This window comes from Schistocerca gregaria, chromosome 1, assembly GCF_023897955.1.
Source record: "Schistocerca gregaria isolate iqSchGreg1 chromosome 1, iqSchGreg1.2, whole genome shotgun sequence".
Lineage (NCBI taxonomy): Eukaryota > Metazoa > Arthropoda > Insecta > Orthoptera > Acrididae > Schistocerca > Schistocerca gregaria.
The window spans coordinates 679,517,101-679,543,559 of NC_064920.1; the positions used below are offsets into that span (position 1 = coordinate 679,517,101).

At 43.4% G+C, this 26,459-nt stretch overlaps 1 protein-coding gene and 1 non-coding gene across 2 annotated transcripts in view; one reads left to right on the forward strand and one right to left on the reverse strand.

Moving 5' to 3' along the window:
• Window positions 1–26,459, forward strand: part of LOC126363182 (uncharacterized) — a 1,127,484-nt gene that overhangs the window by 1,009,229 nt on the left and 91,796 nt on the right. The window lies entirely within an intron of this gene.
• Trnas-cga (transfer RNA serine (anticodon CGA)) lies at window positions 26,125–26,199 on the reverse strand. The gene has a single exon. It is a non-coding gene; the product is annotated as a tRNA-Ser (tRNA).

Genomic DNA, 26,459 nt, shown 5'->3' on the forward strand with positions numbered 1-26,459 from the left:
TGTGTACTTATGATGTAGTGAAAAGGGAAATAGTCTTGTATCGTTTACAGTAGTTCGATATCCGTAATTTTTTCATTTAGCGAGGCGGTGATACAGTCGAAGCACGTGTCTGGCTGTTGCTTGTGTTCCGTGTGAGGCGACGGGCTTTCTTTGCCTGTCAGTCTTGGAGACGAATGACTCCACCTGCCTTCACAGAAGAAACTCCAGATACAGCAGAGCTTGAATCCTCCGTGACGCCCAGTTGTATTTTCGTCCACAGGAAGCAAATAACTTCGCCTTTTGATACCAGTGGAATACTAACAATAGGAAACAGGAGAGAGGTGTTCGTAGTTTCCGCGCACTTAGTCTGACTACGCTAGGAAGCATTCACATCAGTGTTATTTGTAAGTCAGTCTGTTCTTATGCAGGCATGTATCTACTGGAGACAATACGTCTCTCCATAACACACAGAAGATCAAGTCTTTAATATCGAGCTGCTGCAAAACTACTTGCACCTAGAACACGTTTACAAGATGTAAATAATCGTCCACAACCATGAAATAGTGATTCCTTCGCAGCTTTAAGTACAGTAATGAAATATTGCAAAATATATACTAGCTTCACCTCTACAGTCTTAGTTTGTTAGATTATTAAGAACAGTTCAAGCGCTGCAGGTCCTGTCATAAAATCTATGTTGTCCACACACATGCTGCCGTTGCTCTTCACTGTTCTAACTCATCTGTAGGATGTGCGAGATTTTGTAGTTAACTGTCGGGGAGGTCGTGGAGTTTAACAGCAGCCATCTTTCAGTGATGGTAGACGTATAATGAAATACTGAAAGCTGTAAAGCAACCGCAGAGTGAGGAAGACAACCTGTGTTGTTAAGTTACTAACGTACAGTCCTAGTCAGTTGGAGGAAACTGGACTTTCTGAACGAAGCTTGCAACTGAATGCCCCAAACATAGAGGATTCCGCTGCAATTAAAAAATTGGTGAGGACTGAGGTATTGAAAACGACAGTATTCTTCCATTACAATCTATATCTCTTCAGCGTCATCACCTCCTCCGAAAGACATTTTTTATTTCGTATTGCATGGAATAAGTAGTGTAGATCTTCTCTGGCATTACGCAAAAATATACACTTTTTCTCGATCAACTTTTAGCTGTAAACGAATCGCTTTTCTAAAATACCTTCAGATTATTGCATTACACTTTATGAAACTAATCACTTCACCGAAAAGTGAGCTTCATATTTGCGTTGTAAGTATGTCATTAATGTAAGGTACAAACAATCTGTGTCTGTCACACCCCATGACAATACTGTTGATGTTGACAATATTAGAAAATTCCAGAATTAGTTTCTCTGAAAAGGAACATTATTGTGTAAGAAACAAGCAGTTTTATCGCGTACAGTATCTGACTCCTTACAACATTACGGCTGCTGCTCTAAGCTGTAGCGGCACCCAAACCTTCCCAAATGTTGCGCAGTTCATTGCCGCACCCTCTAGCGGTTCAGAAAGCCTGTCTTGTAATAATTAACGTTAAAGGAGAAGGCTTCAGCATCAGGAACACACATGTCCATAAATGCGTACTGTTTATTTATTTCAGCGATTGTAAACGGACTGGTCGCTGTGGCCGAGCGGTTCTAGGCGCTTCAGTCCGGAACCGCGTTGCTGTTGCGGTCGCAGTTTCGGATCCTGCCTTGGGCATGGATGTGTGTGATGTCCTTAGGTTAGTTAGGTTTAAGTAGTTTTAAGTCTAGGGGACTGATGACCTCAGATGTTAAGTCCTACAGTGCTTACAGCCATTTGAACCATTTTTGATTTTAAACGGCTATTCAGTGGCGATGGATCCCATTACTCAGTATCCAACTGGAAGAGTTATCTACCGTGCGGACACTTTCGACCTGGCAGTCGGCCGCGAGCATAAACAAACGAGGACGCCGGAGTGTGAGAACAGACCAGCTGCCTACACCCGTTTTTTGTGCTTCTTCGAAAACAGAACTGTTAACGGGTGCTGCGGGAATCGTAATCGAACCCTGTGATGTACCAGGATTATTATCTTTACTCAATTGAAAATAAGAAGACAAAATATAACGCACAACAGGAAGCAAAGCGTATACAATACATTTTGTAATGACTAGATGCAATTGCTTGCTGTGCTTGGAAATGTGGTAAATGAGGTAGTACTGATCCGACATCTGCTGGTGTCTTACGCAACAATAATTCAAAACTCCTCCATCTAAAACTGCCACGTTATAGTGTCCGCACTTTACTCGACTCCTAGGAGACAGCATTATTGCGCTGGTACTCTACTAAATGCTAGATTAGTTACCCAGTTGTATTCAACAGATCACGTATATTTGGAGACTAAACAAGGTAGCCCAGCGTCTTCCGTAAATTCTCTATAAAAATTCCAAATTTCGTCAATATTCACCATTGTCTCCGACTGTTAGTTTCTTCCCTGATGAAAAAAACGGGAGATTTTCTCGACAGCTTGGATTTTAATTGAGAACTAAGATGATGAGTGAAACGAGAACATTTAATATAATAAATATAAGGTGCTTACAACAACTTAAAGAATTATGTGCGAGCTCATTCATTTGCGCCGCCTCCAGGTGCCACCTACTGCTTGTCGAAGCATGTATAATCGCTGTAACCGAATTTCTGTAATCACTTTATATGCGGCGTGTAAATAGGTCAGGATGTAATTCCATTATGCGAGACCTGGAACGTCCATGCGCTGTACGAGAGGCACAACGCGAACACTGGGGATTATGTTGGCCAGTGCCAACATAATGCAGGTAATAGGGGCAGGTGGCGAAAGAGTAGCCACGCGATAAATGTGTAGCGCCGTGAGGAATTCAGATTGTACTCCAGTGTATGTGTGAACAGAAAAAAAAAACCGCGATCACTCACCCCCATTCACTTTGCTTAAGTTGTAAAATTACGTGGTATCAATCATGAAATACGATAGGATGGTAGGCTGCATTGAAATGAATAAAATTTCCCTTGGCGCTTCGTATTCGATGCTGGAATCTTCCCGTTGGATGCACACAGCACACGATATAGTCTAATGACTGAGTGGACTGAAACTAATGAGAGTAATTTAAATGCGCTGGTACACCACAAAATTAATTTCACCCGGGAGATTTAACTTGTTATACTCTCAACGAAAACATTGGCTCTAATAGCTATAATTGTGTTACCAATTTCACTAATATCTTTGTGCCAGTTCCTCTGACATTTAGTAAACATGATAAATTTGAATTTCGGGTGTATATGCTACCAAATGCATATAGTGTTGAGTCTTGTCTTTTCGTGTAAACTCCAAACTTTTATCGTTGGGCTACAGTAAACTGCTAAAAGAAATGTTAACTGCATAAATTAAGATTGTGCAACACAATACATGCATGTTTGCATGCTTCCATTCAACATTCCGGCGGTTAAACCGGCTGTTCATGTACCAGCAATTCAGATTTGCAATAGCTTATCTCGCGCTTACGTTAACCTGCGATATTGCAACGTTAGTCACTGAAATACGTTATCTAGGCAAATGTTATCGTGAAATTTCTTTACTGTACATTAATTATTTTTTGATGTTGCAATTTTTTGCCGAAGTGTCTATATTCATTTGGGGGCTTCCTCTGTGTCACTATCAGCACGCCCGGTGTTTGACTGATAAGAGTTGCATTCAGCAGTGGGCCGGATATAGAGCAAGAACTTTACCCTTCGGGGTAGAGAATGAAATGCATTGAAAAAGCTCTTAGCAGCGAACTGGTGAGAGATGGAGAGAGAGACAGAGAGTTCACCAGAGAAGAGGGGGCTATTCTCTGATGCTGGTTTGTCGTGGTACAGCGCCGGCCTGGGTGTAGCGGGAAGAGTGCGACCCATCTTCTTGCGCACGAGACGGCGTGCTGTGACGCAGGGGGTGGCGGTGCCGCGCCGCGAGATGGGCTCTGAATGTTTAACCGTGGTGCACAATATGGACATTGTCCGCGCCCGCGGCCGGCGCAGGCAGTTGGCCTCGCTTCCTACGGCCAGCACTGCCGCTTCTTCTGGAGCTGTCGCGGGCGAGCGCCAGTCCAGCTCTGGTCCAGAGAGGGAGCATGGTGGCTGACAGCTTGGCACTCTGCCGCCCACGCTCTCTTCATCAGTTTGTCTGCCTTTCTTTTGCACTAAAATCGTCCTGTCTTTTAACCTCTAGCCAAATGCTTCTTGTATGTCGCTCTCAGACTTTTGGTGCCGTTCGCGTGTCGCGGCGAAACATTGCTACGTTTCGTAATGTTTCCACTTGTAGCAGACTACTAAACTTTCTCTCTTGTTCTGACCATGGTTACTCTTTCCGTGACTTGTGCGTTGCTGGATGTACAGTCGCCTGTAAATCTGTTTCGTGTTAAACTATATGCGGCCGAAAAATCTGAAAGCGTACAACAACTCTATCGTGCTTGACACAGAACTCGTCCATGATCCTGTGGCATCGTTCCGACAATATTTTTGTAATATTTCAAATCACTTCACATTCACCAATGACTGTGCTACAGTGAAGAGCCAAAGAAACTGGCACACCTGCCTAATACCGTGGAGGGCCTCCGCGAGTATGCCAAAGTGCCACAACACGACATGGCATGGTCTCGACTAATGTCTGAAGTAGTGCTGGAGGGAATTGACACTAGGACACCTGCAGAGCTATCCGTATGAGTACGAGGGACCGGAGATCTCTTCTGAATAGCACTTTGCAAGGCATCCCAGATATACTCAATAATGTTCATGTGTGGGGAGTTTGGTGGCCAGCGAAAGTGTTTAAACTCAGAAGAATGTTCCTGGAGCCACTTTGTAGCAATTGTGGTCATGTGGGGTGTCGCATTGTCGTGCTGGAATTGCCCAAGCCCGTCAAAATGCACAATGGATTTGAATGGCTGCAGGTGATCGGACAGGATGCTTACGGACGTATCACCTTTCAGAGTCGTATCTAGACGTATCAGGGGTCCCATATCACTCTAACTGCACACTCCCCACACTATAACAGAACCTCCACCAGCTGCTGACGCACAAGGTCCATCAATTGATGAGATTGTCTCCATACCTATATACGTCCACCCGCTCGGTACAATTTGAAACGAGCCGTCCGACCAGGCAGCACGTCTCCAGTCATCAACAGTGCAATGTCGGTGTTGACAGGCCCAGGCAAGGCGCAAAGCTTTGTGTCGTGCAGTCATTAGAGGTGCACGAGTGGGCCTTGGGCTCCGAAAGCCCATATCAGTTTTGTTTCATTGACAGTTCGCAGGTTGGCGCTTGTTGACAGCCCAGCATTGAACTCTGCAGCAATTTGCGGAAGGGCTGCACTTCTGTCACGTTGAACGGGTCTCTTCAGTCGTCGTTGGACCCGTTCTTGTAGGATCGTATTCCTGCCGCAGCGATGTCGGAGATACGATGTTTTACCGGATTCCTGATATTCACGGTACACTAGTGAAATGTCGTTCGGAAAAATCCTCACTTCATCGCTACCTCGGAGATGCTGTGTCCCATCCCTCGTGCGCCGACAGTAACACCACTTAAATCTTCATAACCCGCCATTGTAGCTGCAGTAACCGATCTTACAACTGCGCCAGACACTTATTGTATAGGAGGTTGCAGACCGGAGCGCCGTATTCTGCCTTGGTTACATATTTCTGTATTTGAATACGCATGCCTATACCAGTTTCTTTGGCGCTTCAGTGTATTTATTACAGTACGCACTGTATCGATGGCGCTCTTCGGTTATTTTCAAGTGGTTAGAGGTGCTGAAAACACGGCAGTAGTCACCATTAATAAAGAGTACAGAGGTGACGTGAGCCTCTACGCCTCGTGTCGGCCTTCGTCGGGTATACCATCGGTACAGAAGGTAATGCAGAAGTGTATGTGACAAAGGCCGACGTGGGGCGTAGAGGCTCACACCATCTCTGTGCTCTTTATTAATGGTGACTACTACCCTGTTTTCAGTACCTCTGGCCCCTGGAAAGCGACGTAAGTTGAGAAAGTAATATAGTCAGTGGCAAATTGAAGTAATTAAAAATATTCTACGTGACTGTGAGGCTATAAAAATTTGGAAGTTTTGTGATTTTTTTTTTAATTAGTTGCTTATTCAGTGCCCACGTATAATTAACTGTGAAGCAGGTTCGTTTAGGAAAGTTAGAATAATTTGTTCGGTAGACAACGATCTCATTCGTTTTCCTCAGTCACTAAGGTCAATTCTCAACTTCTTACAGTTATTATACTTATACAGAAAGAATCTTTCAATAACATTTTTAAGATCAAGTACCTTCGCAACTGAGGCCATATAACTCTATAAGGGTCGACTAGGAAATTCAGTTTCACGTTTGTAGCAGTCCCATAAATACAACTTACTAATTATAAAAGTAGGACATAATTTTTTGTAACTTTTACAAATCTATGAATTTATTCTTTTATTTGTGTACCCATTAAAGGTGTGTTCAAAAATTATTCTTCTCATGGTCTCGCTCTTGTGTAAGGAAAGAGCCTTTATTTTTTTTTGCAAATTCCTGATACATTAAATCTTTGTGCCGAACCGGGATGGCGACGTTTGCTCTAGCGGGCAAGTGCCCTACCGATAGAGCTAGGCGAGGACGACTCACGAATCGACCTCACAGCTTTACTTTTGGCAGTACCTCTTCTCCTATCTTCCAAACTTGACCGAAGTTCTGCGCTGCATACCTCACTTGACCAGCACATCTGGAAGAAAGAATATTGCGGAAAAGTGACTTCGTCCAGCTTGAAGGATGGAATTTCGCTCTGCAGCTGAGTGTCACAGTATCGAGTCCCGGTCCGGTGCAAAGTTTTAATCTGCCAAGATGTTTCAAATTAGCACACACTGGCAATATTACTTTTGTTGTACGTGTAGCTTTCTCATTTTCTCTACTGTAAGTTTGTAACAGAAGAAGAAACCTTTTTCATTGCATACTAGAAGTATGTGCGTTGCCTTACCAGATGGAAAACGACGAAACTCGCGTTTGGCGCGACGGAGTTGCAATAGACGATCTGGAGCCTAGTACTCGCCAGGAAAGGAACTAAACTGCACTGTGACGAAATTCTGAGTGATACGGTGTCTGTGCGACAGTCGTCAGCTACGTCATAACTGTAGATCCATTTCTGTTTGACAGAAATCGACAAAACAGATACAACATCCCTTCCCGACGGCAGATACCTTTCCAGGTCCCTGCACGGCTGTTTTGCTGCTTAAGCTATACGTTCGTGACGCGTGACGTTCACTGACACGAATTCGTGTCACGGAAATGTAGTGCCAAAGATCCGACTACCCAGCTGTATCAAGAATTAGGCGTAGCCTCAGTCTCACGCCATAGAAGTTTGCCTCTTAAAATGTCCTTACAGGGCACATCACACCTATATACATTTCTCATTGAATGAGGCTTCTGCTCTTGGGTAGCTGCAGGTTTTATTCACAAATAAATTCAGGGATAGCTTTAAATCTGTGCCCTCAAAAGAGCGTTGATACAGTGATCCAGTCGGTTGATACTCTGTTCTATAAACTCGGTCGCAATTTGCCTTCTCCGTGTTACACTGATAATATTTTATAGTTCGTTAATTCAAGCCACAAACATGCTTCATCATATATTACGAAATAGCAACATGCATGCCCGAATGAACACTTAGTCGTACTTCTTAATAACACAGGCACTGCTATTTCGTAACATATTATGCAGTATGTTTCTGGCATGAGTTAACAAACTATATAGATGGTTCAAATGGCTCTGAGCAGTATGACACTTGACATCTATCAGTCCCCGAGAACTTAGAACTACTTAAACCTAACTAACCTAAAGACATCACACACATCCATGCCCGAGGCAGGATTCGAACCTGCGACTGTAGCGGTTGTGCGGTACCAGGCTGAAGCGCCTAGAACCGCTCGGCCACACCGACGGCTAAACTAGAAAATATGTCAGTGTAGCACGGAGAAGGCCAAATCCAGGCCCTCGATTCTCAAAAAATATGTCCTTCCTGGACGGGAATATACGTAGCGTAATAATGCAGGTTGTGACACAAGACGATGACATGTGGTAGTTTGGGTCTGGTCGTGGTTCGTGCACTCATAGCCGAAGCGCTTAAGGCGACCGCGCATAAAGCGGGGAATTCGGGTTCGCGTCCCGGCCCTGCACAAATTTTTTGTGTCTTCACTCCAATATACTGCCGATGATGGTTCATACTCGCAACTGCGAATACATCTCCTGCATAGTATTTTAATTTAAAGCCGATGCAGGGAGAGGCTTTCCCTTGTAATAATGTTGCATTCAGTTCACGTAAGACCCACACACTGTTACTAATAACCGTGTCTGCGCGGCCCAGGCAAGCTCACGAGGTGCCTCTAAGCAGTTGATGAGTTGCAGCCAGCCTGTACCGCTATCAGCTATCATTCGACCCGTCACCCGTTGCGCCTGTCTCTCCGCTAACCCTATGAAAAATCTCCTCTTCGCTGAATTTTCGCCGTTTCTTGCATAATGTATAACTAAAGCGACGGCACTGTCCAATGAAACAAGACACGTGTGATCTGAAATGTCACAGAATGACTGGTAGTATACAGTAGTGGTTTCTCTGCCATTCATCACTACTGAGCTAATACTGTGTAAACAGTAATCATATGGTGGGAATTCGAAGATCTCGCTGAACTTTCCTTTGCTGAATATGCTTTGCTGAATACGTGACGGGTTTCGTATTGAAAGAAAGTTGGGAACCGGCTTATTTTGACACCGAACTGTGATCTTACCGATGTGGAATGGCTTGCATGCCAACACGAAACACGCAGTAAACACATCGGAGTGGTATCCACAGAAAAGTCTGACGAAAAGAAGTTCAACAGCCATTTCAGTAGCTTCAGGGGCAACCGTCTGGTGCTGCGAACGGCTGAAAGCAATGGGGAAACTGCAGCCTTTATATTTCCCGAGGATATGCAGCATTAATTTATGACTTAATGATGACAGTATCATTCTGGATAAAATGTTCCAGAGGAAGTCCAGGCGGAGCTATTCGTGAGAATATTACATCTAGAGAAAAAGGAATTTACTTTCTAAGGGGCGGTGCATGCAATGTTCGATCCCTTAGTCGGCAAAGTAGGTTAGGGAATTTAAAAAGATATACGGGCAGATTAGAGTTACACAGAGTGGGAGTTGTGAAGTGCAGCGACAGGAAGACCAGTACTTCTGGTCACGTCAGTTCACGATTATCAACAGAAAATGAAATAGGGATGATCCAGGAGTAAGTATAATAACGAATAAGAAAATAACAATACGCTAAGTCTCCGTATCAAACATAGCCTGAGACTGAAGTGGCGTCTTTCCGATGCAACTCTGCCACTTTATTGTAACCCTCGCTCCCTAACATTGACCATGCAACACAGAAATTACATCGGGATTGAAAAATAGTCTCCATGCCGACGTCTCCCAAGGCGAATAACGCCTACAGTCCCCGTATCAAACGTAGCCTGAGAATCAAGTTGCGTCTTTCCGATGCAACGCATTACCATAGCCAGGATAGAAACGAAGCCATCACGCACCACAGCAGTACCAGTTTATATTCGATCTAGTTTCGCAGATGATGAAGACACAGAAACAACGTGTGATAAAAGGAAATTGATAGATAATTAAGAGAGGCGAAAATTTAATTCTAGTGGGTGACTGCAAGACGATAGTAGGAAAAGGAAAGAAAGGAAATGCAATAGGACAACATGGACTGAGAGAAAGGAATGAAAGACGGTGGGATTTTGCAACGAGCACAATTTGCTAATACTTGGTTTATAAATCACGGAAGAAGGTTAAGACAGAGATTTTGAACCGTAAAACATATCCAGAAGCAGTAAAGTAAACCAAGGATGATTTTGGAAAGGGAATTGAAGCTCAGATAGAAGAAGTAAAGTCTTTGGTTTTCCGATGACGTAATTCTATCAGAGACTGGCAATGACTTTGAAGAGCAGGTGAATGGAATGGATAGTGTCTTAAAAAGAGGTTATAAAATGATCATCATCATCATCATTTAAGACTGATTATGCCTTTCAGCGTTCAGTCTGGAGCATAGCCCCCTTATAAAATTCCTCCACGATCCCCTATTCAGTGCTAACATTGATGCCTCTTCTGATGTTAAACCTATTACTTCAAAATCATTCTTAACCGAATCTAAGTACCTTCTCCTTGGTCTGCCCCGACTCCTCCTACCCTCTACTGCTGAACCCATGAGTCTCTTGGGTAACCTTGCTTCTCCCATGCGTGTAACATGACCCCACCATCTAAGCCTGTTCGCCCTGACTGCTACATCTATAGAGTTCATTCCCAGTTTTCTTTAAAAGGAAAACCAGATTAAAGGAGACTAGTCGACTTAAATCAGGTGATGCTGAGGGAATTAGATTAGGAAGTGAAACATCAAAAGTAGTTAAAGTTTTGTTGCTTCGGCAGCAACAGAACTGATGATGGCCAAAGCAGAGAGGATTTAAAATGCAGATTGACAGTAGTAACAAAAGCGTTTCTGAAATAGACAAATTTGTTATTATCTAATATCAATTTTTATATTAGAAAGTCTTTTCTGAAGATATTTGACTGGAGTGTTTTCCGGAAATGGAGCACTGGAAAAAAAGAAATATGTAGCATAAGTAGACTAAAAAAAAAAGCTTCGCGTGATAGGACCTTTCATGAAGCATTATGGAATCGTCATTTCGCCCATGCAAGGAAGTGTGTCGGGTAAAATCAGTAAGCAGGTTCCAGCGGATGCAGGTTGCGGTAGTTATGCAGAGATGGAGAGGGCTGCACAGGTCAGAGTAGCGTTAAGAGCTGCATCAGAGAACGAACTGGAGACCACATCAGTAACAGACAACGAGGAGGAATTTCGACGGGTTTTTTACACTCACCAGCTACGGGTCTGCTGCGTAATGCATGCCCTTCACTGATGCTCCACAGGTAAAACTTAAATCCCTTATAAACTACTTGTGAGCATACCATGATCAGAATAGCATTTACGTACTGCTATGTGCCTGCTAATGTGATGCGGGTATAATAATACAGACATAGATGTGAATTGTGTGAGGTACATGTATTTGAAATGCAAATACAAAATGCAAAATATCTATTTTTATTTAACATTTGAAGTGCTTTCTTTAAAAATCGTTTTCTATTTTATTTGAAATACTTAAAATATACATCTTAATTTGTAAAATGGAAAATACTTTTTTTAATTATTTTATTTCATACATTGTAGTTTTCAAACATTTAGTGAGCTACTAGTTTAAACAAAAATAGATATAGATTGCACAATAAACGCAATAGGTATACCTGGAAATTGAATATGTAACCATGACCCTACTTATTAGAAAAGACAGTAAGATTTGATTACACATTATATCTTAACTCTTATTGTTTGTTTGATCTCAAAAGGAAGTGAAGGAAGAAGAGAACGAGGTCAACATAGAATCTTTGTGAAATCACGAGTTTACTCACGGGCGACACTAAGATACTTCATTCAATGTGGCAAAGACAGCTACATTGTTTGAAATAGTGTCTACATCTACGCAGCACTTGAAAAACTGCTTTTTCTTTTCTTCTGTTAGATTAGTATCGATAGTTTTTAACTAAACATCAACTTATTAAACGTCATCATATAGCTATTTCTAGTACTCTAACGTAAAATAAAATTACACCGTTCCCAATCCTCGTTTGGTTGCGTTTGAAATCGTATTCAAGATTTTAAAGTACGCTAGCTGGAGTATCCGGCGTTGCTCGGGAGTCTAAGTTTTGTAATGTATCTTAAAAGTTTCAGAAGCTCAGTATTATAGCAGTCTTAGGTATTGTGTGTCTACAGTTCGTACCCGACAAGAAATCGCCTTTCCGTGCCATGTAGGAACATTTCATGCCGACTGTCTTCTGTTTTCAAGCTCTGCTGCTCTTGATCGACTACTTTCCTTTGGTGTAATAATAATAATGAGACTTCGTAGGTGGAACATTAAAGATGAAACATTTGTACAGTTATTGGCGTTCAAGTCAGCGAAATAAATGGCATGGAAGATGTTCACTAAATAGTGATATTTTATTTAAATAAAGGTATTTTAAAAATAGGTCATTTGCGTTTTGTATTTAGATATTTTAATTTAAAACATTTTGTATTGACGTTTGAAAGAGGAAAAAATAACTAAATCTTTGCATTTTGAATGTACATAGTTCTAATAAACGATTTTTTGCGCCTCTTATTACATAATAGCAACGCAGCAGTGAACTCTGTTACCGCCGATGGTAATCGCTAACATTTCGAGAGTAGAATAGTGCAGAGGGTGCCCACGATCGCAAATCATAATATGGGGAGTGAGTATGGTTGTTGCTTAGCAGACAGATTTGCTGCCTCGTTTATGAATGTAATTAAAGTTGTGTACCTCGTGTGGCACGCACTATTGTCTTTTATGTTCTTGTATAAACAGATAATTTTATTGAAGTTCGACGCCTATGAAATTGACATGGCAGAGGTAAGTGTGCGTTAATCATTGACTTAGCAGTTTCACTAATTATTCAGATTCTTAAGCTTCAATTAATATTGATTAGCATGGACAAACAAATTCTGTAATAACAGTGACGCTAACCGCGGTTGTGGATACAGGAAATACCATCGAAATTCGGATCAGAGTGTTAACAACGTCAGGACGACCAATTGACAATATTGTGGAAAGAACGTGATAGGCAGAGAAATTTTTTTTAATTTAATAGTATGGCTAGGGCCCCCTGTCGGGCAGACCGTTCGCCGGGTGCCGGTCTTTCAATTTGACGCCACTTCGGCGACCTGCAGCCGATGAGGGTGATAGAATAATGATGAGGACATCACAACCAGTCCCTGGGCGGAGAAGATTCCCCGACCCAACCGGTGATCGAACCCGGGCGCAGAGGATTGACAATCCGTCACGCTGACCATTCAGCTACCGGGGACGGACGCTAGAGAAATAAAGCACTGAAATAAGTTGAATCTCGTCCTGTTAAAGATATATAACTTGAAGCTAGCACACCAAACTTCAAATAGGAAACACCACTGGTTTTAGACTCTGCTTGGATCAGGTACGAATGTTTTTCGCCGGTGTGACAAACCGTCTAACGGTTAAATATTTATCTAAAATTCGTCTCATAGCTATTTTAGTGTAGTTAGAACATTTTAACCATAACGAGTAACTTACATTGTTGGTACACCAGTGGATGCAATTTACTGTCCCAATTATAACCTTTGTAATTGACTGATGCACTTCATTTTATACATTGCTATCAACTGACACACACACGCACACAAATTCCACCTGCTGAATACTTCTCGGATCACACGCGCTCGCCGAACTAAGGTCTGATGGCTCCACAAATAGGTTCGCCGGTGAGTAGTTACTCAGCACTTTGATCTCATGCATTTAAATGAGCTCTGAGCTGCTTCCGATATCCGCGTCGAATACAAAACGTGCAAGCATGCGCTACGAGTACCTGCCACACACCATCGGCGTCGCGCAGGCAAATAAAAATTTTAATATCTCATAAACAGTGTCCGCTGGCTGTAACCTACCATATTCAATTGTAGTCGTTCTGTGATTTTAAACTCGTTTTTAATTCCGCTTATCCTGATGATAAGTTACATAAGTTTGCGAGGAAAATGATCCCCTCACTCTTCCAACTAATGCTACAGACAGGGCGACTGTATAATGGGTAACTTTAGTATTGCAAGTTGCCATTTCATGCGCCTTCTCGCGAGGAAGCAGAAACGGATGATCATCTTATGTGGTTTACTGCTTTTTTTCCATTAAGTGCCTTTATATGCCTCGTCTGGCTGTTTCCCTGATATTTCAGTACTCAACTTTAACTGGTGAAGATCCTAATATATTACTACTAGTATCTTATCATTTTCTTTGAATGTATTCTCGCACAATGCTCTCTGCTGTTACTTTCATTCCGCTTCAGTAATAGTAACTGTGGCCTTATGATGTATAACGTTCCATGGAGAAGTCGATAACCACGATTAATACACTCCTGGAAATTGAAATAAGAACACCGTGAATTCATTGTCCCAGGAAGGGGAAACTTTATTGACACATTCCTGGGGTCAGATACATCACATGATCACACTGACAGAACCACAGGCACATAGACACAGGCAACAGAGCATGCACAATGTTGGCACTAGTACAGTGTATATCCACCTTTCGCAGCAATGCAGGCTGCTATTCTTCCATGGAGACGATCGTAGAGATGCTGGATGTAGTCCTGTGGAACGGCTTGCCATGCCATTTCCACCTGGCGCCTCAGTTGGACCAGCGTTCGTGCTGGACGTGCAGACCGCGTGAGACGACGCTTCATCCAGTCCCAAACGTGCTCAATGGGGGACAGATCCGGAGATCTTGCTGGCCAGGGTAGTTGACTTACACCTTCTAGAGCACGTTGGGTGGCACGGGATACATGCGGACGTGCATTGTCCTGTTGGAACAGCAAGTTCCCTTGCCGGTCTAGGAATGGTAGAACGATGGGTTCGATGACGGTTTGGATGTACCATGCACTATTCAGTGTCCCCTCGACGATCACCAGAGGTGTACGGCCAGTGTAGGAGATCGCTCCCCACACCATGATGCCAGGTGTTGGCCCTGTGTGCCTCGGTCGTATGCAGTCCTAATTGTGGCGCTCACCTGCACGGCGCCAAACACGCATACGACCATCATTGGCACCAAGGCAGAAGCGACTCTCATCGCTGAAGACGACACGTCTCCATTCGTCCCTCCATTCACGCCTGTCGCGACACCACTGGAGGCGGGCTGCACGACGTTGGGGCGTGAGCGGAAGACGGCCTAACGGTGTGCGGGACCGTAGCCCAGCTTCATGGAGACGGTTGCGAATGGTCCTCGCCGATACCCCAGGAGCAACAGTGTCCCTAATTTGCTGGGAAGTGGCGGTGCTGTCCGTAGGGCACTGCGTAGGATCCTACGGTCTTGGCGTGCATCCGTGCGTCGCTGCGGTCGGGTCCCAGGTCAACGGGCACGTGCACCTTCCGCCGACCACTGGCGACAACATCGATTTACTGTGGAGACCTCACGCCCCACGTGTTGGGCAATTCGGCGGTACGTCCATCCGGCCTCCCGCATGCCCACTATACGCCCTCGCTCAATGTCCGTCAACTGCACATACGATTCACGTCCACGCTGTCGCGGCATGCTACCAGTGTTAAAGACTGCGATGGAGCTCCGTATGCCACGGCAAACTGGCTGACACTGACGGCGGCGGTGCACAAATGCTGCGCAGCTAGCGCCATTCGACGGCCAACACCGCGGTTCCTGGTGTGTCCGCTGTGCCGTGCGTGTGATCATTGCTTGTACAGCCCTTTCGCAGTGTCCGGAGCAAGTATGGTGGGTCTGACACACCGGTGTCAATGTGTTCTATTTTCCATTTCCAAGAGTGTAGTTTCTCTGCGTCGCCGGGTTGTGTGTTTCATGTAAAGGCGTTACCGACATCCCAGTCCCCAAGAACCATCGTTAAGTTGCTTTAAGACTGCTACGAAAAGGCAGGTGTCGTACCACGGAGGCAGTTATCAAATGGAACCACCGGCGTGCCTCTCATGAAGTGCGGATGCTTCAGTTCACGAAATTATATCAGAAAGACGCAATTTGTAGCTATAACGTCGGTGGCAATATCTATTTAATTTAAGAAATAGCGAATGGAAGCTAGCATTAATAAAACTTCAGAATGAAGCATGGCCTTAGGATTTTAACGCCAGTGATCATTATTCACTGCACTTGTGTCGTGTCATCAGTCATTTTTCCACTTTAAGGAACAGTTTCTTTCCTCGTGGAAAACGGTTCAGAGTTACAAAAACAAGTAAAAGGATTTTCTGAAAATATATAATATTCAGGAAAGCCACGTTGATGATTAGCCATGTGTTCTCTGGACGACCCACGCAAAAATGGTTCAAATGGCTCTGAGCACTATGGGACTTAACTTCTGACTTCATCAGTCCCCTAGAACTTAGAACTAATTAAACCTAACTAAGCTAAGGACATCACACACACCGTAGCGGTCGCGCGGTTCCAGACTGTAGCTCCTAGAACCGCTCGGCCACTCCGATGGTCATTATGGGCACTGCCTGCAGTACGACCACGTCAGGATGCTACGATACTTCCTCCTGAACAGGATACATTTTTTTCACGAATCATTGAATTGATCACTATAATTATTCGATGTCTAAGGTTATCTAAATTAATGGTGTCAGAACAAAAATACAAAACTACCGTGAAGGAACAAAACGCTAGGATTGACGACTGAGGATGCCAGAGACCCAGTTAGGAAAGCGAGATATTAACTTTCCTGACGCCCAATCCGCTGTTTATCCAGAGTTCCGTTCATAAAAGCTGGAACCATTGCATGTCAGTCTTGACGAAAAAAATTAAATTATACGGATCTGACCAGAGCAAATATAAGAAACAGATTCATAGTACAAGTAAAGGAAAAATCCGGAAGTTGATAACTTCTAAATATATCACACGAAAAAGATTATTTGTCATTTTTTATCCGTTTGTCTGTCCGTCCGTCCTTTAAGACCTCTTCATCCCTGCAACAGGTGGGTGTATCAAGTTAAAATTTGTCACGTACTGAAGCCTGTGGTCTCTTGGCGGCGTAACAGATTGTAAGGTTCTGTGTCAGTGCAATCAGAAAATTTGGTCATTTGCATCATATATTTTGATATTTGCAGACTCACTCATGAAAACCTATAGAGTGGTTCCCGTTTACCCAGAATCGTAAAAATGGGCAAGAAACAAGGTTTCACAAAAAAAGTAAAGTGAAAATCTTAAACTTGTTAAACTGTAGTCATATCAAATAAAAAATATCTTTTACCATTTGAGGGGGGTGCATTCCAAATAGAGAAAATAGTGGAATAGGCAAAATAGAGGAACATTACTGCATGCAAACATGAAATGTGAGTTGTAATCATGTTTTAGTAAGAAAATTAAAATGTTTTATTCGCGCTAAGTATCCTACTCGCTTCTTTTTGCATGTCCTGGCGTGTGTGTGGAACTACAGTCGAATTCTCGGCAGTATCGGTAACTGACAAAAGTCGTTACGATTCTAGATTCCCAGTATTGATGAACTGTCTATATGCGTAACCAGTTGTGGTACCTGGTATGGATGAACTATCTATATACATAACCAGCTGGGGTACCTGGCTTCGCTCAGATAGTTGATATGAGATGTGTCGTAGCTGGAACAAAAGGATAAACTTTAAAGTATGAGAGGTACAAGAAACATATTGAAAACATATTCTATTTGCAATACTTGTATATAAACAGCATTTCTCATCATGTTATGCGGGGTGTATATGTACAAATTTTTCGAATTTCGTACTTGAAAGTAAGGTACGTATGGCTGACCGTGAGAGAAAAAGGAATCGTTGAGGATGATGGCGCAATATTTTAAAGTTTGTGCTTGCGCTTCATTAATTGTAAAAGTGTAGTTTTAATATCCAGTGGTTGTCGGTTTACAGTAGGCCTAAGCGTTGGCTTGCCTCTCTGTACGTTTGTATACGGAACCGTCGACAGTCTTGTCTGCGAAACTTGATGGTCCCCGTATTTCGCTTAGCAACATCCGGAGATGGAAACATTTGGCGTTGTACGGATATACGGTATATACTCGACCTAGGGCACCAGTTTTCATGATTCCTGTATGATCTACTGGAATTCCTTGCTTCGTCATTGAAAAAATTTTTCTTCTTGCGTTGCACTTATAACAGATAAGGGCGTCGACATATAGTAATGTGTTCGCTAATTTATCCGTTTGGCGTAATTAGTAAAGAGCTGGCCGGCCGGAGTGGCCGAGCGGTTCTAGGCGCCTCAGTATGGAACCGCGCGACCGCTACGGTCGCAGGTTCGAACCCTGCCTCGAGCATGGATGTGTGTGATGTCCTTAGGTTAGTTAGGTTTAAGTAGTTCTAAGTTCTAGGAGACTGATCACCTCAGCTGTTAAGTCCCATAATGCTCAGAGCCATTTTATTGGTAAAGATCTGTTAACGTTGTGTTCTGAGGTGGTTCGCTTGCAGTCTTTCTGGCGATGTCTTTATTTTACGTAAACTCTCGGTTCACTCTCCAAATGTTGTGCTAGATGGTACCCAGTTTGTTCGCGCTCGTACATGGGAAAACCGAAAATCCGCCGCGCTGCTTCGTTACTGTTGATGTATCTTCCCATTTGGTACATGATGATCTTGTCGTGTTTGTTTCGTTGTTCGCTGTCTTTGGCTGTTTGAAATACTGCCATTTCATTGCTTTTGTTCACATACTTACAGACATATTTGATGGATTACACAGAATTGCAGTATTCTACGTTTGTGTGTGCCTGGAACATTTTGGAAAGTAGCTTATTACATGGTACTACCCATTGAGTACGTGTTTCCAGTTTGTCACTGCCTCGTATTCGTACTTTTGCTGCTGTGAAGTTAATGTTTCTGAGTGATCGTGTTCTGTATTTGGAATAACCATCAGCTCCAGTTTATGTATCGGCCAAGTATGGTTTTGGATATTTTTTTTTTTTACATTGTTCCATCACTCATACATGGTGAATTGGGGTTTAATGGTCCCATGGTACGTAATCATGTTTTCCACTACTATGTACAGTTCCGGATCTTATTGTGGATTGGGAATTTCAACTTGGATGATTTTGTCGATATCCGTGGAATGCATTCTGTCGTGTGGCCAGATGAGATTGTGTGAGTGAGGCAGTTCTCGTTTTTTCCATTCGACTGTGAACATCCAGCATCTACCGGTTCCAAAAATTTAGTATTTTGTGATGACTTCGATAAATCTCATTTGTTTTTGTCGGAAAACTCGGGCTGTTATGTCGTGTTGATGCGTGGAAGCTTGTCCGTGTCTTAATTGTTCTTTGATTTCAGGCCACGACGAGATGCATATGAATGTTATGAAAAGCTCAGGTCGTCCATATTTTCTTATGTGCATATTGTACCTAATGTGCATCTTGAGTGTATTCGTGCATGTGTCTCGGACTGTCTATGTATAATGAAGGTGAGACTACTATTGTGCAATATCGCTAATGTTTCCATTATTTATGATTGCGTCTCAAAGATGGATGTATTCTTCTGTAAATTGTTTCTTCAGATTCAGTCTTACATAAAGCATCCGTTCCGCTCCTATTTTTGCTTAGGAATTTTTGGAATAAGCGGCGAGTGTTCAGAACGTGATTGTATGGTTCGTATTCTCTGATCATTAAGCGGTAAGCATAGAACTCCTTAGAAGTGACTTTTTTGTTCGTTTTTACGACTTTTTCAGGCAAAGGTTTCTGTGGAAACCTATCAGTGCGGGATGTGGGTTCTGAACGTATCCAAACTGCGCATGTTCCACTTCCACGATAAATATGTGAAACCAAATTTCGCCAGTCCAAGATTACTTTTTGTGGATAGAGACAGTTTCATCTATTGGGCGAAAGGTTGCGATCCGGATCAAGTGAAAAAGTACCATCTTGAAGCATGCGACACATCCGTATATTCGGCTGATGTTCCTAGTAGTATTACACCTCAAAACAAAAAAGTTGCCGGAGTGATGAAGGAGAAGGCGAAAGATTCACAAATTGTGGAGTAATAGGGCTCAGATTGAACATGTACGCATACCATAGAAATATAGGCGTCATCGAAAGACGGGCATCGTGCGACCTCAAAGGCTCTCTAGATCGTACATTACGAGAGGTGCCTGCTCGAGGGCGATGGCTCTGCTCCGCACTTGGTACGCCATTGCGAGGGCGTGAGGTCCATAGCACAGCGCACAGCAGCTGTCGCGTCACCACACACTCCCGTACACACAGTGTTCACTTGGACGACAGTGTGTGTGAGAGATTGGATGTACTTTTATTGTGTATATACGCGGAATAGGAGGAATAGTAGTGTGGACCGTTTGATTCTCTCTCTCTCTCTCTCTCTCTCTCTCTCTCTCTCTATATATATATATATATATATATATATATATCAAACGGTCCACACTACTATTCCTACTATTCCGCGTATATACACAATAAAAGTACATCCAATCTCTCACACACACTGTCGTCCAAGTGAACACTGTGTGTACGGGAGTGTGTGTTGTGTTGACGCGACAGCTGCTGTAGAGATACATCGGAGAAAGATTACTGCGTTATATATATATATATATATATATATATATATATATATATATATATATATATATATATATATATAATATTGTTGGTTGTAGTAGTTAGTGTGGCATTTTCCCATGTACTTCATGGAATTTTGCAAATAACCAATGAGAAACGCAGTAATCTTTCTCCGATGTATCTCTATTTGTATATAATTTTCTGTTAAAGCTTAGAACAATTATACTGTAAAGTAACTTCGAAAAAAAAATTTAAAATTATTCTTAATAAACTAGAAATTTGTTACATGCTACTTACAATTTACTCTGATCCTTTCGATACGAAGTACAGACATCGTTTGAATGACGAAACTGACACAACTTGTATAGTAAAAAGAGGGGAGGGGTAACTTGATTCCTATTGGCCCAGTGACTTCGGCATACGAGGACAATAGCTGTTTATTAAGTAGTGGCCATATAGGTCGCTGACCTCGCCTCTTGCCTGGGGAAGGGGGCTTATGGACTATTAGAACAGCAGCCCCTTTGTTCCAGTACAAACCCTGTGGTATAGGAATTTAACCACGTATGAGGAGGAGAGCAGGTGAGACGGGTTACCTTATCGATTACATCGAGGTAAGACCGTTATTTTGGGTAGAACCCAGTATATCCTACTACTATTCCACTACCCTGTCTCATAAGTGTAAAGTATTGTGAACAGAATATTAGGATGACACCTGACAATTCCTCAGAAGCGGAAAAGGAAATATCGAGCTCTCATATTGAAAGCAGAATTTAATTTGTGTGGAATATCAACCTCGTGTAGTAATGCGTATGTTGTTGAAACAGATGTGTGGTGTACCACTTGTCGGTGGCATCAGCGGTTAGCAGGTGGTGGCGCCGCATCCCGCCACATTGGGCTCCACGTCTCGCCGCAGCGCACAGCCGGCAGCGGGTTGTGAAGCAGGCGCGCCGCGATGTCGCTAACTGCCACTCGTCACGCAGCCGCTCAGCGCTCGTTTTGCTCCAGCAGGACACTTACCAGATACACCAAGCGCAACGCCAGCGGTTGTATCAGATAAGCTATTCTATCTCCATTACTGCGACCGCTCAACTTGTACGAGCGGGTAAAGGCTATTCGCCGCTGTCAAATCATTGTATACCCACCATCTCTCCTTTGAGAGAGCCTCCATCTCCATTACTTCGACCGCTCAACTTGTACGAGTGGGTAAAGGCTATTCGGCGCCGTCAAATCATTGCACATTCACCATCTGTCCGTTGAGAGAGGCTCGTTTCTCTGGTGCGTAAGCTCGCTGATCTCACATCACTATATCATACTGTCTGAAGATATACTCAGTGTTGCAGAGACACGGAAATACTCCATTTTACGTGAAGAGATTTCTGGATAAATGCATTCTGTAATTTGAGGAACGAGTGATAGCGTGGTCTTAAATGCGAAGGCTGTTCATAAATTAACCGCGATTGGATAGTAAAAAAAAAAGGAAAGTGTTGACATTTCACCGAGGTGACAAAAAACGTGGGATACGGATATGCACATATACAAATGGCGATAGTATCGCGTACACAAGGTGTAAAAGGGCATTGCATTGTCGGAGCTGTCATTTGTGCTTAGATGATTCATGTGAAAAGCTGTCCGACGTGGTTATGGCACGCAGTAGTCAGCCTGCAGGATAGTAACATCAACACTGAAAAAGCCTGGAACTATCAACGGCTCAAGCAGGCTTCCGTGAAGCTTCCGTGATGTATCACCAACTAATCAAAATTCTTTGGAAAAGAACAGAAGTTTTTCATCTACCCAGACGGCAGTCGTAAGCAGAACGTAAATACTCAGATCATGCACTACTAGGTGGAGGCGACTTTAACCTAACGCGTGTAGACTGGGATATGTACGGATTCACTGCAGTAGGAATAGGCAGACAGTCATGCGAAGTTCGTTTGAACACGTTTTCTAGTTCGGCAGCCCTCACGAAGTGGAAATATCTTAGACAGATAGGCCGGACCTTATCGACAAAATCAGTGTAGAAATGGGAATTAGCGTCCATGAGGTCATTAAAGCAACCATAGATACGAAAGTTAATAAATCAGTCAAGAAGGCTAGGAGGGTATGTCTGCTAGAAATAGCAAATAATCAGTTGTTAGCCTTTCACGTAGACAGTGAATTTATATCACTTACGTCCAGTAAAATGGACGTGGAGGAATGATGAGCAAAATTTAACCAGACTGTAAATCATTGTCTGGAGAATTATGTGCCTAGCAAGTGGGTTGAGGACGCAAAACAACCACCATGGTTTTATAACGAGATTCGAAAAGTGGTGATGAATCAGAGGCAGTTGCACTCTCGATTCAAAAGAGACCTCGCAAATGACGACAATCGAAAGTTAGTGGAGATTCGTGCGTCTGTAAAAAGATCTATGCTCGAAGCATACAACTACTACCACCGTCGCACCTCAGCAAAAGATCTGGCAGCGAACCCGAGAATATTCTGGTCGTATGTAAAATCGCGAAATGTGTCTAATGCTTCGATCCATCCCCTTGTTGATCAATCAGGTGTGACAGCTGAAGACAGAAAAACGAAAGCTGAAGTTTTAAGTTTCACGTTAAAGAAATTGTTCACGTACAAACGTACCGTCGTTTGACCATCGGACAGATTCCCGTATGGATGACATACGTAATAAGCATCCCCGGCGTATAGAAGCAACTGAAAGATTTGAAAGCAGGTAAGTTACCTGGTTCGGATGGAGTCCAAATTCGGTTTTTCAAAGAGTACTCTACGGCACTGGCCCCTTACCACGAATCTCTTGCCCAGTGCAAAGTCCCAAGCGACTGAAAAAAAAAAGACGCAGGTGACTCACATGTATAAGAACGGCAAAATAATGGACCCGTAAAATTACAGACCAATATCTCTAACATCGATTTGTTGCAGAATTCTTGAACATATTCTCATTTCGAGTATAATAAATTTTCTTGAGACCGAGAAGCTTATGTCCATGAATCATCATGATTTTAGAAAGTTCGTGCGAAACTGTGCTTGCCCTTTTACACTCATGATATGGGTGAAGGGTAACAAGCAGATATCATTTCTAGTGTTCGGGAAGCGCTTGACACGGTGGCCCATTTCAGGCTGTCAAAGAAGGTACGAGCATATGGAATAGGTTCACAGATATGCGAATGGCTCGAAAATTTCCTAAGTAATGGAACCCATTACGTTGTCCTCGACGGCGAGTGTTAATCAGAGACAAGGATATCGTCAGGCGTGCCCTAGGGAAGTGTGATGGGACGCTGTTATTCTCCATTATAAATGAATCATTTGGCGGACAGGATGGGCACCAATATGCGTTTCTTTGGTGATGATGCTGTGGCTTGCAGAGAGGTGTCGACGTTGACTGACTGTAGGAGGATGCAAGGTGGCTTAGAAAAATTTCTAATTGGTGTGATGAATGGCAACTAGCTCTAAATGTAGAAAAATGTAAGTTAATGCAGTTGAGTAGGAAAAACTAACCTGTAATGTCCAGATACAACATTAGTAGTGTCCCGGTTGACTCAATCACGTCGTTTAAATATCTAGGCGTAAGTTGCAATGAGAGAATGAATGGCGTGTGACGAGGGCCTCCCGTCGGGTAGACCGCTGGCCTTGTGCGAGTCTTTCGATTTGACGCCACTTCGGCGACTTGCGCGTCGATGGGGATGAAATGATGATGATGAGGACAACACAACACCCAGTCCCTGAACGGAGAAAATCTCCAACCCAGCCGGGAATCGCATCCGGGCCCTTAGGTTTGACAGTTCGTCGCGCTGACCACTCAGCTACCGGGGGCGGACAGTTGCAATGAGATATAAAATGGAAAGAGCGTGTGGGGACTGTGGTAGGGAAGACGAATGGTCAACTTCGGTTTATTGGGGGAGAATTCAGGGGAAGTGTGGTTCATCTGTAAAGGAGAGCGCACATGGCCCGCTAGTGTGACCACCTCTTGATTACTGGTCGAGTGTTTGGGATCCGTACCTGCTCGGATTAAACGAAGGCATCGAAGCGATTCAGAGGCGGGGTAGATTTGTTACTGGTAGGATCGAACAACACGCAGTTGTTACGGAGAAGCTTCGGGAACTCAAATCGGAATCCCTGGAGGCGAGGCGACGTTCTTTTTGAGGAACACTATTGGGAAGATTTAGAGAATCGGCATTTGAAGCCGAATGCAAAACGAGTCTGGTGCATCCAACTTACATTGCGTGTAAGGACCGCGAAGATAAGATACGAGGAATTAGGGCTTATACGCAGCCGTATAGACAGGAAATAAGTAATAGTGGCACCGGATACCCTCCGCCACGCTTCGTAAGGTGGATTGCGGAGAACTCAGTCTTTCTAGATTTCCGAAAGGCATTAGGCATTTTGTTACAATAGCGCCTGATAATCAAGATACGATCATGCAGTGTCGAAGAATTTTTCAGTGACAGAATCCAAAATCTTATACTAAACTGTAAATGTTCGATAAAAACAAAAATAAAATTGGGTTTTACCAACGAAAAATAATAAGATTGTACTTGTTCTCCGCCGCGCGGGATTAGTCGAGCGGTCTAGGGCGCTGCAGTCACGGACTGTGCGGCTGGTCCCGGCGGAGGTTCGAGTCCTCCCTCGGGCATGGGTGTGTGTGTTTGTCCTTAGGATAATTTAGGTTAGGTAGTGTGTAAGCTTAGGGACTGATGACCTTAGCAGTTAAGTCCCATAAGATTTCACTCACACACACACACACACACACACACACACACACACACACACACACACATTTTTTTCTCCATGTATGTAAATTATTTATTCGAGGGGTCAGCAACACCAACAGGTGAATCGCTGCCAATGATTTTGGCTACAGAAAATTATCGTCACAGAGTGGTCGTGAGGAACTGCAGAAAACTTTAGACAGTAATTTCACTTGGTGGAATGGAAAGCAACTCTCCGTAGTTCTGGATATGTGTAAGATTGTGATACTCACATAGAGGAAGAATGCAACACTATAAAATTACAAGATTAGTAGTAAGTTGCTGGAGCCAGTCACATCGCTTAAGTGTTACCAGATATTGATCAAATTGAGAGACACGCTACTAGTGTAGTGTCTAGGAAGCTTGCATACTCGGATCGCTAGACAATCAATCAAACCAGTCGTATTAATGAGTTTAATTACAATAAGAAAATTACAATACTTAACTTTGTCAGTTATACAGTGCGTCGCAAGCAAAGGGCGACATACAAAATAATGAATCTTCTTCAGTACAAACGGTCCCAAGTCTGTGCTACATAGAGAGTACAAGCGAAGTGGCTAGAATTGACGCTGCTATAGAAGTGCCTAATCTTGAAGTTGCTATTCAAACTGGGGCGTCGCCAGTAGGTCGCGGCGCTTATGTCCTCTTCACACGGGAACCGCTGTTGTCGCGTCGTCGTCCTAGAGGGAGTTCCGGTGAGCGTGCGATTGGCTGACTTCTTCTCACAGCCTTCTCGCCCTTGTCGTTCCCGACTGGCGTACCGGCGCTTCACTTTACGCCGTGACAACTAGTGTTGGAACAGTTCAGTATATCCTTTTGGAAAGTGTAATACGGATGCCCGTAGAATAAAATGCAGGTCTTTGGAGGAAAACAGGCGTCCAGGTGAATCCCTTTAGGGTAAATTTAGAGATGTTCGAAGATATTCTAGGATGACCATTCGACATTTCTTCTGCCTGTGTCATGTATTTCGCGTAGGTGTCATGAGAATGAAATAAAAGCGTTTAGAGTGTTTGCTGAGGATAAACAGCATTTTTTACATTGCATTTTACGCAGCGGGAATACAGTAACAGGAACAATCGCTCATACTGATACGAAGTGCACACTATCACGGTCATGGACTGTACAGAGGCTTGCATAATACGAGGCCGTTCAATAATGAATGCAACACTTTTAGAGAATGAGATTTTTTACTCAGGAGCGGAGTGTTCGCTGATATAAAACTTCCTGGCAGATTAAAACTGTGCCGGACCGAGACTCAAACTCGGGACCTTTGCCTTTCGAGGGCAAGTGCTCTACCAACTGAGCTATCCAAGCACGACTCACCACGCTCCGCAACGCACAGCTTTACTTCTCCCAGTACCTCGTCTCCTACCTTCCAAACTTTACAGAAACTCTCCTGCGCAGGAGAGCTTCTGTAGTCACTCGTCAGTGACTTCACCGTTGCAAAATTTCTCAAGTCACACACAAATACCTAGAATGGGAAATACGAATAATCAGCTGAATTACAGGCCCGTATCACTGACGTAGATTTGCAGTAGGGTTTTAAACATATAAATTGTTCGAACATTGTGAAGT